We start from the raw sequence: 17,601 nt of genomic DNA, 5'->3' as shown, positions 1-17,601 counted from the left end.
GAGAACCTGTATAAATAAAGGTAACATAAAAAGTAACTTTTCCAACAATTGTTTACAAACAGATGATTTCACTTATAATTCACTGTATCACATTTCCAGTGGGTCAGAAGTTTACATGCATTAATTTGACTGTGCCTTTAAACAGCTTGGAAAATTCTATAAAATTATGTCATGGCTTTAGAAGCTTCTGATAGGCTAATTGACATCATTTGAGTCAATTGGACGTTTATCTGTGGATGTATTTCAAGGCCTACCTTCAATCTCAGTGCCTCTTTGCTTGATATCATGGGAAAATCAAAAGAAATCAGCCAAGACCTCAGAAACAAATGGCAGACCTCCACAAGTCTGGTTCATCCTTGGGAGCAATTTCCAAACGCCTGAAGGTACCGTGTTCATCTGTACAAACAATAGTACGCAAGTATAAACACCATGGGACCACGCAGACATCATACCACTCAGGAAGGAGATGCGTTCTGTCTCCTAGAGATGAACGTACTTTGGTGCAAAAAGTGCAAATCAATCACAGAACAACTGCAAAGGACCTTGTGAAGATGCTGGAGGAAACAGTAAAACGAGTCCTAAATGGACAACCTGAAAGGCTGCTCAGCAAGAAAGAAGCCACTGCTCTAAAACCGCCATCCAAAAGCCAGACTACGGTTTGCAACTGTACATGGGGACAACGATCATACTTTTTGGAGAAATGTCCTCTGGTCTGATGAAAATTAAATAGAACTGTTTGGCCATAATGACCATCGTTATGTTTGGAGGAAAAAGGGGGAGGCTTGCAAGCTGAAGAACACCACCCCAACCGTGAAGCACGGTGGTGGCAGGAGGGACTGGTGCACTTCACAAAATTAGGTGGATATATTGAAGCAACATCTCAAGACCTCAGTCAGGAAGTTAAAGCTTGGTTGCAAATGGGTCTTCAAAGCATACTTCCAAAGTTGTGGCAAAATGGCCTAAGGACAACAAAGTCAAGGTATTGGAGTGGCTATCACAAAGCCCTGACCTCAATCCTATACAAAATGTGATGGCAGAACTGAAAAAGTGTGTGCGAGCAAGGAGGTCTACACACCGTATTCCGTTACACCAGCTCTGTTAGGAGGAATGGGCCAAAATTCACCCAACTTATTGTGGGAAGGTTGTTAAAACAGTTAATCAATTTAACAGCAATGCTAACAAATACTAATTGAGTGTATGTAAACTTCTGACCCCCTGGGAATGTGATGAAAGAAATCAAAGCTGAAATGAATCATTCTCTACTGTTATTCTGACATGTCACATTCTTAAATAAAGTGGTGATCCTAACTGACCTAAGACAGGGAATTTTTACTAGGATTAAATGTCAGGAATTGTGAAAAACTGAGTTTAAATGTATTTAGCTAAGGTGTATGTAAGCTTCTGACTTAAACTGTATCCTGTTAACAATTCTGTAGCAAGGCTAAATTAGCCATCATTCAACAGATTCAAAATTGGCCTACAAACGCTTATCAGTTGCGGTATGACCGCTGAATCTCCAATAATAACCATGCCATTCCAAACACAGAAACCATTTAAAAAAACACAATAATACATAACCCAGCCCATTATAAAGTGGCCAGTGGAATGTAAGAGGACGGCACGCTTCTTTTGATTCTAAAATGAAGGAAATCAGTAAAAAATTGTAGATCCTCCCGCAGCTTAGAATGAGCAGCATATTATAATATAGATGTTGTAAACATGTTCATGTTCCCCTTTAAAATATTGCATTTCCTATTTCACGATGACCGAGAAAATAACTGAATTCACTCAAATGAATGACAGTTGGACTAGGAAGAAATGTGAGTAGAAACATTGAATATGCACACTCAGTGTTTGAGGACACGCCAAGAGAGGGAGGCCTATAATGTGATTCACTGAGGTGGATTTATGATGGCAGGATGGAAAAGGGGGGAACTTTCCACTAAGGAAGAGCCATTTAAAATCTTAGCCAAAGACAAAACGATGAAGATGTCAGCTTCCGTGTTAGTGTTGTGTTCCAGGGTGATATCCTCACCATATCGCTTTTATTTTGCTTTCCATGAAGCAGCACGTGGACAAATAGGCCTACTCTGATCTCTCTATCGACTGGGTCACAGCCTGTATGTTTCATAGCTACGAATAGCATGTGTTGCTAATGATACCCTATACATTCATATATATATATATATACACTGCTCAAACAAATAAAGGGAACACTTAAACAACACAATGTAACTCCAAGTCAATCACACTTCTGTGAAATCGAACTGTCCACTTAGGAAGCAACACTGATTGACAATACATTTCACATGCTGTTGTGCAAATGGAATAGACACCAGGTGGAAATTATAGGCAATTAGCAAGACACTCCCAATAAAGGAGTGGCTAAGCAGGTGGTGACCACAGACCACTTCTCAGTTCCTATGCTTCCTGGCTGATGTTTTGGTCACTTTTGAATGCTGGCGGTGCTTTCACTCTATTGGTAGCATGAGACGGAGTCTACAACCCACACAAGTGGCTTAGGTAGTGCAGCTCATCCAGGATGGCACATCAATGCGAGCTGTGGCAAGAAGGTTCGCTGTGTCTGTCAGCGTAGTGTCCAGAGCATGGAGGCGCTACCAGAAGACAGGCCTGTACATCAGGAGACGTGGAGGGGGCTGTAGGAGGGCATCAACCCAGTAGCAGGACCGCTACCTCTGCCTTTGTGCAAGGAGGAGCAGGCGGAGCACTGCCAGAGCCCTGCAAAATGACCTCCAGCAGGCCACAAATGTGCATGTGTCTGCTCAAACGGTCAGAAACGGACTCCATGACAGTGGTATGAGGGCCCGACGTCCACAGGTGGGGGTTGTGCTTAACACCGTGCAGGATGTTTGACATTTGCCAGAGAACACCAAGATTGGCAAATTCGCCACTGGCGCCCTGTGCTCTTCACAGATGAAAGCAGGTTCACACTGAGCACATGTGACAGACGTCTGGAGATGCCGTGGAGAACGTTCTGCCGCCTGCAACACCCTCCAGCATGACCGGTTTGGCGGTGGGTCAGTCCTGTTGTGGGGTGGCATTTCTTTGGGGGGCCGCACAGCCCTCCACGTGCTCGCCAGAGGTAGCCTGACTGCCATTAGGTACCGAGATGAGATCCTCAGACACCATATGCTGGTGCGGTTGGTCCTGGGTTCCTCCTAATGCAAGACAATGCTAGACCTCATGTGGCTGGAGTGTGTCAGCAGTTCCTGCAAGAGGAAGGCATTGATGCTATGGACTGGCCCGCCCGTTCCCCAGTCCTGAATCCAATTGAGCACATCTTGGACATTATGTCTCGCTACATCCACCTAGGCCACGTTGCACCACAGACTGTCCAGGAGTTGGCGGATGCTTTAGTCCAGGTCTGGGAGGAGATCCCTCAGGAGACCATCCGCCACCTCATCAGGAGCATGCCCAGGAGTTGTAGGGAGGTCATACAGGCACGTGGAGGCCACACACACTACTGAGCCTAATTTTGACTTGTTTGAAGGACATTACATCAAAGTTGGATTAGCCTGTAGTGTGGTTTCCACTTTCATTTTGAGTGTGACTCCAAATCCAGACCTCCATGGGTTGATACATTTGATTTCCATTGATCATTTCTGTGTGATTTTGTTGTCAGCACATTCAACTATTTAAAGAAAAAAAGTATTTAATAAGAATATTTCATTAATTCAGATATAGGATGTGTTATTTTAGTGTTCCCTTTATTTTTTGAGCAATATATGTATGTGTGTGTGGACCCCTTCAAATTAGTGGATTTGGTTATTTCAGCCACACCTGTTGCTGACAGGTGTATAAAATTGAGCACACAGCCATGCATTCTCCATAGACAAACATTGGCTGTACAATGGCCTTACTGAAGAGCTCAGTGACTTTCATCGTGGCACCGTTATTGGATTCTACCTTTCAAACAAGCCAGTTTGTCAAATATCTGCCCTGCTAGTGCTGCCCTGGTCAATTGAGAGTGGTGTTATTGTGAAGTGGAGACGTCTAGGGGCACCAACGGCTCAGCGGAGAAGTGGTAGGCCACACAAGCTCACAGAACAGGCCTGCCGAGTGCTGAAGTGCGTAGCATGTAAAAGTCATCGGTCCTTGGATGCAACACTCACTAGAGCGTTCCAAACTGCCTCTTGAAGAAACGTGGGCACGAGCTGTTTGTCGGTAGCTTCATGAAATTGGTTTCCATGGCCGAGCAGCCGCACACAAGCCTAAGAACATCACTCCAGTCGCCAACGCTTGGCAGTGCGCATGGTGATAAGGTCGCCGCCATTGGATTCTGGAGCAGTGGAAATGGTTTCTCTGGAGTGATGAATCAGGCTTCACCATCTGGCAGTCCGATGGATGAATCTGGGTTTGGCGGATGCCAGGGCAACGCTACCTGCTCCAATGCATAGTGCCAACTGTAAAGTTTGGTGGAGGAGGAATAATGATCTGGGAGTGTTTTTCATGGTTTGGTCCCCTTAGTTCGAGTGAAGGGAAATCGGAATGCTATAGCATACAATTACATTCTAGATGATTCTGTGCTTCCAACTTTGTAGCAACAGTTTGGGGAAGGCACTTCAATGTGGGGGGCATGACAATGCCCCTGTGCACAAAGCGAGGTCCATACAGAAATGGTTTCTCGAGATCGGTGTGGAAGAACTTGACTGGCCTGCACAGAACCCTGACCTCAACCCCTTCAAACACCTTTGGGATGAATTGGAACACCGACTGCAAGCCAGGCCTAATCACCCAACACCAGTGCCCGACTTCAATAATTCTCTTGTGTCTGAATGGAAACAAGTCCCCACAGCAATGTTCCAACATCTAGTGTAAAGCCTTCCCATAAGAGTGGAGGCTGTTATTGCAGTAAATGGTGGACCGACTCTATATTAATGCCCGTGATTTTGGAATTAGTTGTTTGACGAGTAGGTGTCCACATACTTTTGCTCATTTGCATTTATTGTGTATCATGTTACATTAAAAAAGGGATTCCCTCTGTTTTATTTTATTAATAAAGTCCAATAGAGTACAGTGAAATCCAGTGGAAGTGTGGAACTCTGATCTATTGTAAACACACTCTGTTTGAAAGATGTGGAGCGCTTACTTTGGCATGTTAGGAGCTACAGTGTGGTTTCACATGTGGTGAGAGGAGAAGACGGGAGAGGGGTGGGAGAGGGGTGACTGAGGGGTGGGAGAGGGAGTGAGGGGAAAGGGGTGAGAGGGGAATGGGAGGAGGGGGGTGAGGGTTGAAAGAAACTTGTCTGTTTTATTTAATAATTCCCGTCAATTATGTCGGTATCGCCTATTTGTTGCAAGAACGAAGAGTGAATTTATGCTTAGCTCTGCTCATCTCAACTCTGTAGACGTTTTAAATGATCAAGCTCACCCTTGTTTTTTATTATTGAAAGAACACGAAGGCATGTTCGACGCGTGCCAAGTCTTTATGATAGAAGACGGGAGGTCGGTTCTGGAGAATAGTTAGGCTGTATGGGAGAAGTATCATATCATGGTATGAACTGAGAGCTGCTACGCAAGGTGAGACTATACCTACATGCCAAAGTATACACATCCATATACAGTACATTCTGTATTTTATGTGTAATGTATTCTCAATGTTATGGTCATTGAGGTTGTAATCTTGCTGTCAAATGGGACATCAAGTTTTTCTTAGAAATGCACATTTTACAAAATGGTAAATCCAATCCAGTATTAACATTTTGCCAAAATTATATAGCCTACAATTTCTTTGCTGGATTTCCCTCAAGTCTCTTTTGCTTATCAGCTTGAACGATGAAAACATCTGTAAAATAACTTGACCAACCTGACCTACCTCAAGATGTTTTCTACCTGGAAGATGTTTCATGAAACATTCTCGTCACTCAGCCCTACCTTAACCAGAAGGCCTTAATATCTATTCAGGCCTGCAAAAGAACAGCTTGTCAGAGGAAAAGGAAAGTGCATATAAGTCTGAATAATGAATAAGGTCCATGTTGTGGATGGCTGGATGTGGTACAGGTACAGAAATAGTCTAGTGAATGTTTCAGTCAGTCACTGGTTAGGCCTAAATTGTGCTTCCTAGAAAATAGGGAATGAAATGTTAAATTCAAGATGCTTCCCGACTTCGTAATAAAGGAATGGACGTTGCTTGGACGTGTATTTATGGTGACAGTTGACATTGTGTGACGTGAACGTGGTTCAACCTTCTGACAAGAACGTGTCAGTTTCTGATGTGCACTTTTAATGGAGTAGCTTTATACACTGAGTATACAAAACATTATAAACATCTGCTCTTTCCATGACAGACCAGGTGAATCCAGGTGAAAGCTATGATCCCTTATTGATGTCGCTTGTTAAATCCGTGTCGGCGAAGGGGAGGAGACCGGTTAAAGAAGGATTTTTAAGCCTTGAGACAGTTGAGAGATGGATTGTGTATGTGTGCCATTCAGAGGGTGAATGAGCAAGACCGTATTTAATTGCCTTTTGAACTGTAGTAGTGGGTTTCTGTTAGGAAAATGTGGCGCCGGACATTTGACCCGGCAACATTTTAATTGACCAGAAATTTGAGAAATCTGCCGGACCCATATGCATTAGGTGCATAACCTGGTTAGGGTGTCCAACCACGGTGCTCAGAATGACAGAAATCCTATTTTTAGATTATCGTCATTCATATTAACAGAACATGCAAGTCGAGGATGCAATGATGTCCGGTCCTTCTTAACCAATTCTAACGTGCACTTTGACGATGTTAGAATACCTGTCCGTATCTAATTTTCCTCATTCAACAAGATGAGTAATGCATCAATCTACTATCCCCCATAGTAGAAAAGTTTACCTATTCTATTGGTCAGCTTGTCGAGAAAGAAATGGCCTATTCCAAACAGACTCTGGGACAGTTGTGGGGAGATAGATTCCAAATTCATACAACCAGTAGGCCTAGGCTACATATAAAAGTATTTGGTTTGAAATATACTTAACTATCAAAAGTCAATGTCATTTCTAAAATATACTTAAGTATCAAAAGTAAAAGTATAAATAATTTCAGGTTCCTTATATTAAGCAAACCAGACGGCATCATATTCTTGTTTATTTAAATCTACAGATAGCCAGGTGCACGCTCCAACAGTCTGATATAATTTACAAACAAAGCATGTGTTTAGTGAGTGTGCCAGATCAGAGGCAGCAGGGATGACCAGGGATGTTCTCTTCCTAAGTGGGTGAGTTTGAGAATTTCTGTCATTCTAATCATTCAAAATGTATTTTGAGTACTTCTGGGTGTCAGGGAAAATGTATGAAGTAAAAAGTATATAATTTTCTTTAGGAATGTAGCAAAGTAAAAGTTGTCAAAAATATAAATAGTAATGTACAGATACTAAAGTAGTACTTTCAAGTATTTTTACTTAAGTACTTTACACCACTGGGTAGTACGTGCCATGCATACCGATTTGTGTCAAGAGCTGCTGGGTTTTTCCACGCTCAACAGTATCCCGTGTGTATCAAGAATGGTCCACCACCCGAAGGACATTCAGCAAACTTGACAGAACTGTGGGAAGCATCGGAGTCAACATCAGCCAGCATCCCTGTGGAGCGCTTTCGACACCTTGTAGAGTCCATGCCCCGACGACTTGAGGCTGTTCTGAGGGCAAAAGGGGTTGCAACTCAATATTAAGAAGGTGTTCCTAATGTTTGGTATAGTCAGTGTATGTGACGCGTTATGCTTAGTAAGCCACTTCAGTTTTTCATTGTTATTTCAGTGGTTCATTGTCCAGTAATAGGCTGAACATACTGTATTTCCATGTAATAATCACGTTCTCTGGCGCCAGTTCTGAGCCACCATCAGTTGATAAGAGGAAGCCGTGTGTCCGGTGTTCAATAATGAAGTTGTAATAACAACATGAGAAAGCTGAAAGGACGCTGGCTCACGACCTCGCGACGTCCTGTTTCAGTCATAAAGGCACCTAGCTGGACTGCGAGCACGTGAAATGAAACCGTTTCTCATAATGTAAACTCGAAGCTCTGTTTAGTAAGGAAGGAGCCAAGGGAAAGGCTGTAATGATGACTGGGTCACCGGTGAGGAGAAGCAGAGAAGAGAATACCTTGATAGTTAGGATATGTTAAGAAAGAGGTCAACCGATTTTTATTTATTTTATTTATTTGTAATAATGACAACTGCAACTACTGAATGTACACTTATTTTAACTTACTATAATACATCAATAAAATCAATTTAGCCTCAAGTAAATAATGAAACATGTTCAATTTGGTTAAAATAATGCAAAAACAAAGTGTTGGAGAAGAATATATGCTAGGTAAGAAAGCTAATGTTTCAGTTCCTTGCTCAGAACATGACAACATATGAAAGCTGGTGGTTCCTTTTAACATGAGTCTTCAATATTCCCAGGTAAGAAGTTTTAGGTTGTAGTTTTATACGAATTATAGGACTATTTCCCTCTATACCATTTGTATTTCATTAACCTTTGACTATTAGATGTTCTTATAGGCACTTTAGTATTGCCAGTGTAACAGTATAGCTTCCGTCCCTCTCCTCGCTCCTGCCTGGGCTCGAACCAGCAACCCAACGACAACAGCCACCATCGAAGCAGAGTTACCCATGCAGAGCAAGGGGAACAACTACTAGAAGGCTCAGAGTGAGTGACGTTTGAAACGCTATTAGTGTGCGCTAACTAGCTAGCCATTTCACTTCGGTTACACCAGCCTCATCTCGGGAGTTGATAGGCTTGAAGTCATAAACAGCGCAATGCTTGACGCACAAGAGCTGCTGGCAAAACGCACGAAAGTGCTGTTTGAATGAATGTTTGTGCCTGCTTCTGCCTACCACCGCTCAGTCAGATGCTTAGATACTTGTATGCTCAGTCAGATTATATGCAACGCAGGACACGCTGGATAACATCTAGTAATATCATCAACCATGTGTAATTAACTAGTGATTATGATTGATTGTTTTTTATAAGATAAGTTTAATGCTAGCTGGCAACTTACCTTGGCTTACAGAATTCGCGTAACAGGCAGTCAGTCTCCTTGTAGAGTGCAATGAGAGAAAGGCAGGTCGTTATTGCGTTGGACTAGTTAACTATAAGGTTGCAAGATTGGAATCCTCTGGGCTGACAAGGTGAAAATCTGTCGTTCTGCCCCTGAACGAGGCAGGTAACCCACAGTTCCTAGGCCGTCATTGAAAATAAGAATGTGTTCTTTAACTGACTTTCCTAGTTAAATAAAGGTTTTTTTTTTTAAATGGCAAATCGGCGCCCAAAAATACAGATTTTCCGATTGTTATGAGAACTTGAAATCGGCCCTAATTAATCAGCCATTCCGATTAATTGGTCGACCTCTAGTAGAGATGCACATAAATAGCCTACATGTTCTGGACTTTTCCCCTCTAAATAGTTTTATTTATTCATATTTTTCAAATCCATGCCTGCTAAGTAATTTAATAGCGCAAGCATTGGAGAAAACTTACATCGAGTTTGTTTCATCTAGGCATTTTGTATTGAAATATGTCAGTGACATGATGTGACATTGCAGGAAGGTTGAATTCCATGCCCACTCTCCTTTCATCTCTGTGTAACTCCCTAGCCCAGCAGTGGGTGTGGCACGTACGTGTGCTCAGAGGCAGGAGGGAGAAGTTTAGTTTACTTTCATCCTCCTGTCTCCAGGCCTCCTCCCATTCTTTCTCTCTCTCTTTACCTCTCTCCCTCCATCCTCCTGCTATGATTTAGGCGTCAGCTTAGCTCACTCCCCCTCCCTACCTCCTCCTCTGGCTGGATCAGGTTACCCTGCCATTACTCAGACGTTCCCCAGCGCGGGTACTCTGCGTCAGGGGCGGGGAGGCTGCCCTGCCGCAGTGCCTCACCGGTCCACTACCAGACCAGGCCGACTGCCTGGCGCACAGGGCAGACCACAGACGCCTCTGGTCAGTGGAGCCGCTCCAGCTATGGCACAGGCTCCGAGGAAAATGACACAGTCGGGTGAATGGTGGCTCAGCTGGCTCTCTATAAACACCAGCGCTGTATTTCATGCTCTGTGACAGAGTAGGATGTGGACCTAGGAGCTAGCTAGGTTATTTCATCATCCTGCAGTTTTGAGAGATGATGATCATAGATCTCTTAGATGGTTTTATTTTAAAGACCTTATATGTTTTTATTTTAAATATACTTTTTGTGCTTGAATATAATTCTTCTGGGTACGTTGTTAAAACTCCTAAAAAAATCGATTTTCTTATTTTCCAAGATATTTTGCAGCTCATGTAGGCAAGGCAACCCAGAATCTTGACCCCACTATTCTATTTAGAGGCAACGCCATCCATTGAAGACCGACCGCACAACAAGGCCTGCTCACAAAGTCAGACAGAGATTTGTGGACCTCGTCGTTTTATGGTTGTGTAATGTCGGGTCTCTTGACGAGTAAAATGTCTTGTTAAACCTTACACCACCCTACTCCCATAAAAGTGAGTGATGTAGGCCATAGATGCGGGCCTTCCTGCCACTCTGTTAAGGATGTCCCTGCTGTAGTGCTGCTGCTGGGGGGGGGGAACTGGGAAGGGATGGGATGTGAGTGGTCGGTCTGGACAGAAGCTTCTTGGTCAATGCATGACTCTGTAGGATTTTCACTGGCTGATCTTTATTGGCTGATAAATGGATGCGGAATGAAACCAAATATCTGAGAAGCTGTCTGAGATATTGTAGTGTGTGGGATCTCTGCTGTGTGTGTCTTTGCTTGCACATTGCGATCGTGTGTGTTCCTAACAAGACTTCCAGGTCAGACTAGACCTGGGCCGTTCCGTTCCTCCATTCCTTAATTCTAGTCTATGATCGACAAATGCCTATGCATAATAGTTTCCCTAGGCAGACCGTTACCTAGGGTCGGGTTCCCCAGACTATATGCATTATGTCAACAGCTAAGTTGAGCCAACAGCATCACAAGACACAGTAGCTTTAGCATTATCTGATGATACAGGTCAGCCAGCCTATCGAAGGTAATCCAGTGTAATTGAGAATGGGAAGCCATGTCGTCGGGGAGGCGGAGGGCTCGGGGCGGTGATCTGTTCATTCCTCATCTCTATAGTTGTTTTTATAGTAATTAGACATCTGTGCTTGGGAATAATTGTCTCGTAGCAAGGGAGCAAGAGACGGGTCCTGTGCCTGAGGGGTTGTTGGTTCTGTCACAGACAAAACAACAGGGCTGCAGACAGACTCTCCTGTTTATTACAGCCTGTTTCATTGCCTTCCACTCTGTCCTCCCTCCCCTGTGCAGTGTGTGCGTGCATTCGTGCGTCATAATGTATGGCACAGCAGCATTGTTTGCACAGGAGAGATGTTTTTTAATGTGATTTTTGTCATGTAGAATTACAGATGGGGTTTGGAATATTTAGGACAACCTAGATCCAGGGCGTCTTTTTGCCCTGAAGAGTTCAATTAGACAGCAGGAAGATTGTTCTCTCTCTCAGATCTTAGAATTCATAGGCAGCACGGAGATCGTCGGTTTCTGTGATCTTATTCCAGAAAGTCTTTCTGATTGCGGTGCATCGTTCTGCTGATGTTTTGAAATCAGGCTGTTAATGTCACTAGGAATGAAGCGGACAGTTTAATAGATACAAACTGCTGCATCTGAACGATTTTGGGGCTGAATTTGAGATGAATAGTCCCTTGCCTTGTTTTGTTAGAAGAGAGAGATCCCACTCCTGGGGCGTAGGCATGAATCGGTGCTTAAACCATGCTTGGGATGATTTTCACGCAAAGTTTGAAATATCAGTATGAACGTTTGCTTGAGAGTACACGTAAATGTACGCACAGCCATGGCCATGTGTATTACAGTGCCACGTGGTGGAATAAGGGAACTGCTTGTCAAGCATAGAACGGAGAAATGATCTGTTGAAATTGTGAGAGTAATAATTAAATATTTTTTTTTATTTCATTTTATTTCCATTGTGAATTCAACATACTGTAACTTGACATGCTTTATAATTTGACCACATCAGTACATTTGTTACAATAATTATCCATCTGAAGCACAGTAATTTGTTAAATGAGGTGTACGTGTGAAAGTGAAACCATTGTTGACATACTATAAAAGACTGAGGTAATGGGAACTAGACAGAGAGATGCCTGATCTTGCTCTGTTTAAAGATTTGGCCAACGCTGCATTTTGCAGAGAGCATGTTTTTAGAGACTGGTGGGGGACATTTTCTGCAGAAAGTACAGATTTGCTCATCAGCTATCGTTTCCAAAAACCAACTTTATAGGATTTTTTGCGAGGATTTAAGAAATACCCCGTTTAAAAAGGCGAACAAATGCCATTCTGGTGCACATCCAAATGCTATCCACCCTCAGGTATTTAGCAACGGGCACTTTTCAGCAGGAGCTCGTTGACCGTCATCTCTCAGCCCTCGATAAGCCAATGTTTTTGATGCAATCATCAGCAAAACAAACAGTAACACACAATTTCCATACACCATGCCCACAACAGGTTGAAGTCGAGAGGTATTTCTTTGCCACGATGCCATCAATGGGTTCTCAAATACAAAACGGAGCAATAGACCGCACCCACATCTCCATAAAATCACATCACAAAACAATTTAAATGATGTGAACAGAAAAGGCTTCCACTCTTTCTGTGCAGGTGATGCGCGAAAGACGCTGATTAATTCGGTGGCCAGGTGGAACCTAATGATTCCTTCATTCTGCAGAACAGCACTGTTGGCCTATACTCTTACAGGAGGGAGCTGTTGAGAATCATACTGTCATACTTGAGTAAAATACTACTTGAGTAAAGGTCTAAGTATTTGTTTTTAAATATACTTAAGTATCAAAAGGAAATGGAATTTCTGAAATGTACTTAAGTATCAGAAGTAAAAGTATAAATCATTTTAAACATCCTTATTTTAAGCAAACCAGACTGCACAATTATTCTGTTTTTTATTATTATTGACGGCCAGGGGCATGCGCCAACACTCAGACATAATTTACAACGAAGTGTGTGTGTTTAGTGAGTCCGGCAGATAGGAGGCAGTAGGGATGACCGGGGATGTTCTCTTGATAAGTGTGTGAATTGGACAATTTTCCTGTCAAAATGTAACGAGTACTTTTGGGTGTCATTGAAAATGTAAGAAGCACATTATTTTATTTAGGAATGTAGTGAAGTATAAGTTGGCAAAAATATAAATAGTTAAGTTCAGATACTTTTTAAAATACTAAAGTAGTTTTTTGGGGTATTTTTACTTAAGTACTTTACACCACTGCCTCTATTTCAGCTTTGGAATTTCACATTTTTCTTTGCTTTCTTTGAATGCGCAGTTGTATTTCATGGTACAGCGTTGTATATTCCCAACGGGTTAAAGGAATGATTCTGACCATATATGGTTAAGGTCGTGCATGAGCACTGAGGCGGAGAACAATTGTTATTTACCAATGGTTATCTCCTTTTCAGTTTGCGTATTATGCTCGTAGGATTTTTTTGATAAATCGTACTTTTTCTATGCATACGTACGACCATTCTAAAATTCCATTTGTAAGTAGTATTTTAGATGAGTTTCTACGCAATATTTTTGTTTATGTGAGGCCCTTGGCCTCTTGTTGTGATGAAGTATGATCACTCCCTGGTTACGGTTCGACTCATTCACCCTCAGCACTGTGGAGAGAGCGACTGAATAGTCCCTCAGATCCAGTACCTGGAATGATGGCTCAGCCTCTCCCTCCTTAGAGTGAGAGACCTGGCAGTGCATTAAGGCAGGCCTTCAGCCTTCACCCCAGTTCAAGTTGGACACGCTAAGCCGTCTACAGCTCACACGAGACCTCTAAATTACTGCTTTTCATGACCAGAAAAGTGATTCAGATGTTTTAGTAGTTTTTGTCTGTTGTTGTGTTTTTCCTGTCTTAGAGGCAACAGACCCTTGTGTGTGTGTGTGTGTGTGTGTGTGTGTGTGTGTGTGTGTGTGTGTGTGTGTGTGTGTGTGTGTGTGTGTGTGTGTGTGTGTGTGTGTGTGTGTGTGTGTGTGTGTGTGTGTGTGTGTGTGTGTGTGTGTGTGTGTGTGTGTGTGCGCACACACATACATGCACACACACACACACACACTGTAAGGGTATGAGACCAACCTTGAAAAAGGTACAGCGAGCCTTAGGGTTAATGTTAAACTGCTGGAATACATTATTTGGTATGTTTTGGAGCAGAGATGGCGAGGCTCAGCATGTACCTGTCAATGTTAAATGATTGCTCATTTCCTGCGGAGGGAGAATGGAGTAATAGCATGCAGCTGGCTCAGCTGGACCTTACCTTGCTCTCTATCGCTCTCTCTCACAATGCATTTCCACATAACATGTTGGGGGCAATGAAACAACGGAGCCCCATTTCATTTTCAATGGAGGGAAGTGAAGTGGGCGGGGGGGCTTATGCGAGCATGGGCGAGGGAGTATGAACAGGGCAGGACCAAAGTAGGGGAAAGCTGAACTTTATGCAAATACTCCGTGATATCGTGACACTTTTGACCAATTGAAGCTCATTATAACTTCCAGACGCTACTGGATTGGCTGTTGACACTAGCACGACCTAGCCTGCTTGCTAGCACCCACATGAAGTGGCTAGGGTGGCTATGCGAATGATCGCGTTATGTGGAAAACCCCTCTTACTCCTCATTCTCTTGCTCTCGTCTTTCTCAGTCTTTCCAGTTGTTGCTAGCTCTCACCATAGCAGTCCATGTGACCAAGCGTGACACACCTCTTGGGCAGGTTTTTATTAGAAAAGGGAATGAAGGTAATAAACACCTCTCTCATGCTGCTAGTCTGTGACCAACAGACATGGTCAATTTACTGAGACATGTAACGTTGTGATGGCCTGAGAAAGGTAACTCAACCTATCCATCTGGTCCATTTATCCAATGAATAATAAACCCATTTGGATTTACTTAACACCGATTGCTCCATGGTCTCTTACGTCTATCCTTATTCTTCCTACGGCCGCTTTCCTCTTGATTTCCTCTTGATTAGCTAAATGTTTCATTGATCCGCCAGGTGAGAAGCTTCACCTGGAGGAACCATATTTATCACAAACTTTCCTGAGAATTTGTACATTTATATTATTTAAACTTAATTTAACTAGCCAAGTCAGTTAAAGGACAAATTGTTATTTACAATGACGGCCAAACCCGGAACGCGCTGGGCCAATTGTGTGCTGCCCTATGAGACTCCCAATCACGGCCGGTTGTGATACAGCCTGGAATCTAACCAGGGTCTGTAGTGATGCCTCTAGCATTGAGATGCAGTGCCTTAGACCACCGCGCCACTAGGGAGCATCATACAGGAAGGATGTTGTCTGCCTCTCTCTGCCACAAGCCGGACCCTTTTCATCAGAAAACGGTCAACGTAAATCCAGGGAATGTGACCGTCGTATAAGTCTGCAATACTGAACAAGTAAAAGCTGATCAGTTCAGGTTTCTACCCACTGTAATTAGAGATGGGCTATTATTCCAGAGCTTGTATGTGCTGAAGGTGGGCTTTTTCCTCCAAATGTCAGCAAAAGACAGACTTGATAAACAGTGTGAGGATGTAGAACTAGGCTACATTTTCAATGTCCTGAGATTGTGTAAAAGCGACAATGACTCACGCATTCCCTGAGAATCACAGCTAATTAAGAAAGTAATTAAGATTGTAATCTTTGCAGAGACAGAGAGCAAAAACCCCAAATTGTCTATATTCAAATCAACCTTCAAAAGGAAATCCCAGCTCCATTCATGAAAGGGGGCAGAAATTAAACCGTAACAATCACATTTTCTCTTCTTATATTCTGCCCTTTCCTGCATCACCCGGGACATCTGTTGAAGAGCGCAATGTTACGCCAAGTAAAAAAATCCCCTCTATGCACTCTGAATGACTGTTCATTATCCATTCGCCATACACATTTCGACTGCATTTATTTCAATAAATGATGTCACTCCAAGGACACACTTTCAATATATACTGAACAAAAAATATAAACGCAACATGTAAACTAAGTCTATTGCAACGCTATGTGTTTGGCACGATGGCATCAATGATGCAAAAGGTGATGATGCAAATCATCTTTGTTGTGATGTTGTCTAACGCGATGCGATTTAGAAAATCTGCAACATCTTTGTTCTGGCCTAGCAAGCAGAATTCATCATATTTAGTCTATAGTATTGATGGAAAAATGTAAATGCTCCGTTACAAAGTAAATACTTTCTGGCTTCTTTTTGGAGCATCCAGTGTGTTTTGCTTAGAAATGTGCCATGTACACTCAGTTAGGCTGTAGATATTTGACATCACAGTTAGTGAGTGGTTTGACCTTCTCATAGTTCAACTTTATCCTATAGTTAATTCATCCTTGTTTTAAAGTCTGTTGAAATCATCTAGACTGGAGCATTCATCATGGTGACCGCCAATTTCTATATATGATTCTGTTTTGGTTTTCTTGTCTGTCACTCACTGTAGGCTCCCTCTTACAGTAAGCACAGTCACGTGACTTCCATAGCATAGGGCTACTTAAAGCAAGCGTTACTGGTGATAAGTGTTCTCTGCTTGGGTTACAAAGAAAACCTCTGTTTCCTGAAACGCTTTATGTATCCGGAAGAAAAATATAAACGCAACATGTGAAGTGTTGGTACCATGTTTCATGAGCTGAAATAAAAGAGCTCAGAAATGTTCCATACACACATTTGTTTACATCCCTGTTAGTGAGCATTTCTCCTTTGCCAAGATAATCCATCTACCTGACAGGTGTGGCATATCAAAAGCTGATTAAACAGCATTGTCATTACACAGGTGCACCTTGTGCTTGGGACAATAAATGGCCCCTCTAAAATGTGCATTTTTGTTACACAACACAATGCTGCAGAAGTCTCAAGGTTTGAGGGGGTGTGTAATTGGCATGCTGACTGCAGGAATGTCCACCAGAGCTGTGGCCAGAGAATTTAATGTTAATTTCTAATACTTTTTAATATCTCTACCATAAGCCGCCTCCGTTGTTTTTAAATAATTTGGCAGTACGTCCAATCGGCCTCACAACTGTAGACCACATGTATGGTGTTGTGTGGGCGATCGGTTTGCTCGCCCTGACACATTGTGGCAGTGGGGTTATGGTATGGGCAGGCATAAGCTACGGACAATGAACACAATTGCATTTTATCAATGGCAATTTGAATACACAGAGATACTGTGAAGAGATCCTGTGTCTCATTCATGTGCCATTGTCGTGCCTTTTTTAAAGGTATCTGTGACCAACAGATGCATATCTGTATTCCCAGACATGTGAAACCCATAGATTAGGATCTAGTACATTTATTTCAATTGACTGATTTTCTTATATGAACTGTAACTCAGTAAAATACTTGAAAATGTTGCATGTTGCGTTTTTATATTTTTGTTAAGTATACATAAAAAATAAAATGGCATCTGCAAATGTTAAGACGTCCTCTGATGTAGGTAGAGGTCTGTTTAATGTATAAGTCTAACTTAAAGTGCTTAAAGTTTTTTTTCTCTACAGTTCGTACCTATAAATGCAGACAATGCTTTCCCTCACATTAGTTTGGATCAGGAATAAGTCAAATTCCCAATAGTCTTCCTCCTGGTTTTC

The 17,601-nt window shown here is 42.5% G+C and overlaps 1 protein-coding gene across 1 annotated transcript in view; it reads left to right on the top strand.

Annotated features, from left to right (window-relative positions):
• Positions 1-17,601, top strand: part of LOC123991132 (zinc finger protein 438-like) — a 105,960-nt gene that overhangs the window by 7,068 nt on the left and 81,291 nt on the right. The window lies entirely within an intron of this gene.

Source organism: Oncorhynchus gorbuscha, linkage group LG12 (genome assembly GCF_021184085.1).
Source record: "Oncorhynchus gorbuscha isolate QuinsamMale2020 ecotype Even-year linkage group LG12, OgorEven_v1.0, whole genome shotgun sequence".
Lineage (NCBI taxonomy): Eukaryota > Metazoa > Chordata > Actinopteri > Salmoniformes > Salmonidae > Oncorhynchus > Oncorhynchus gorbuscha.
This window is presented reverse-complemented; position numbering and strand designations above follow the sequence as displayed.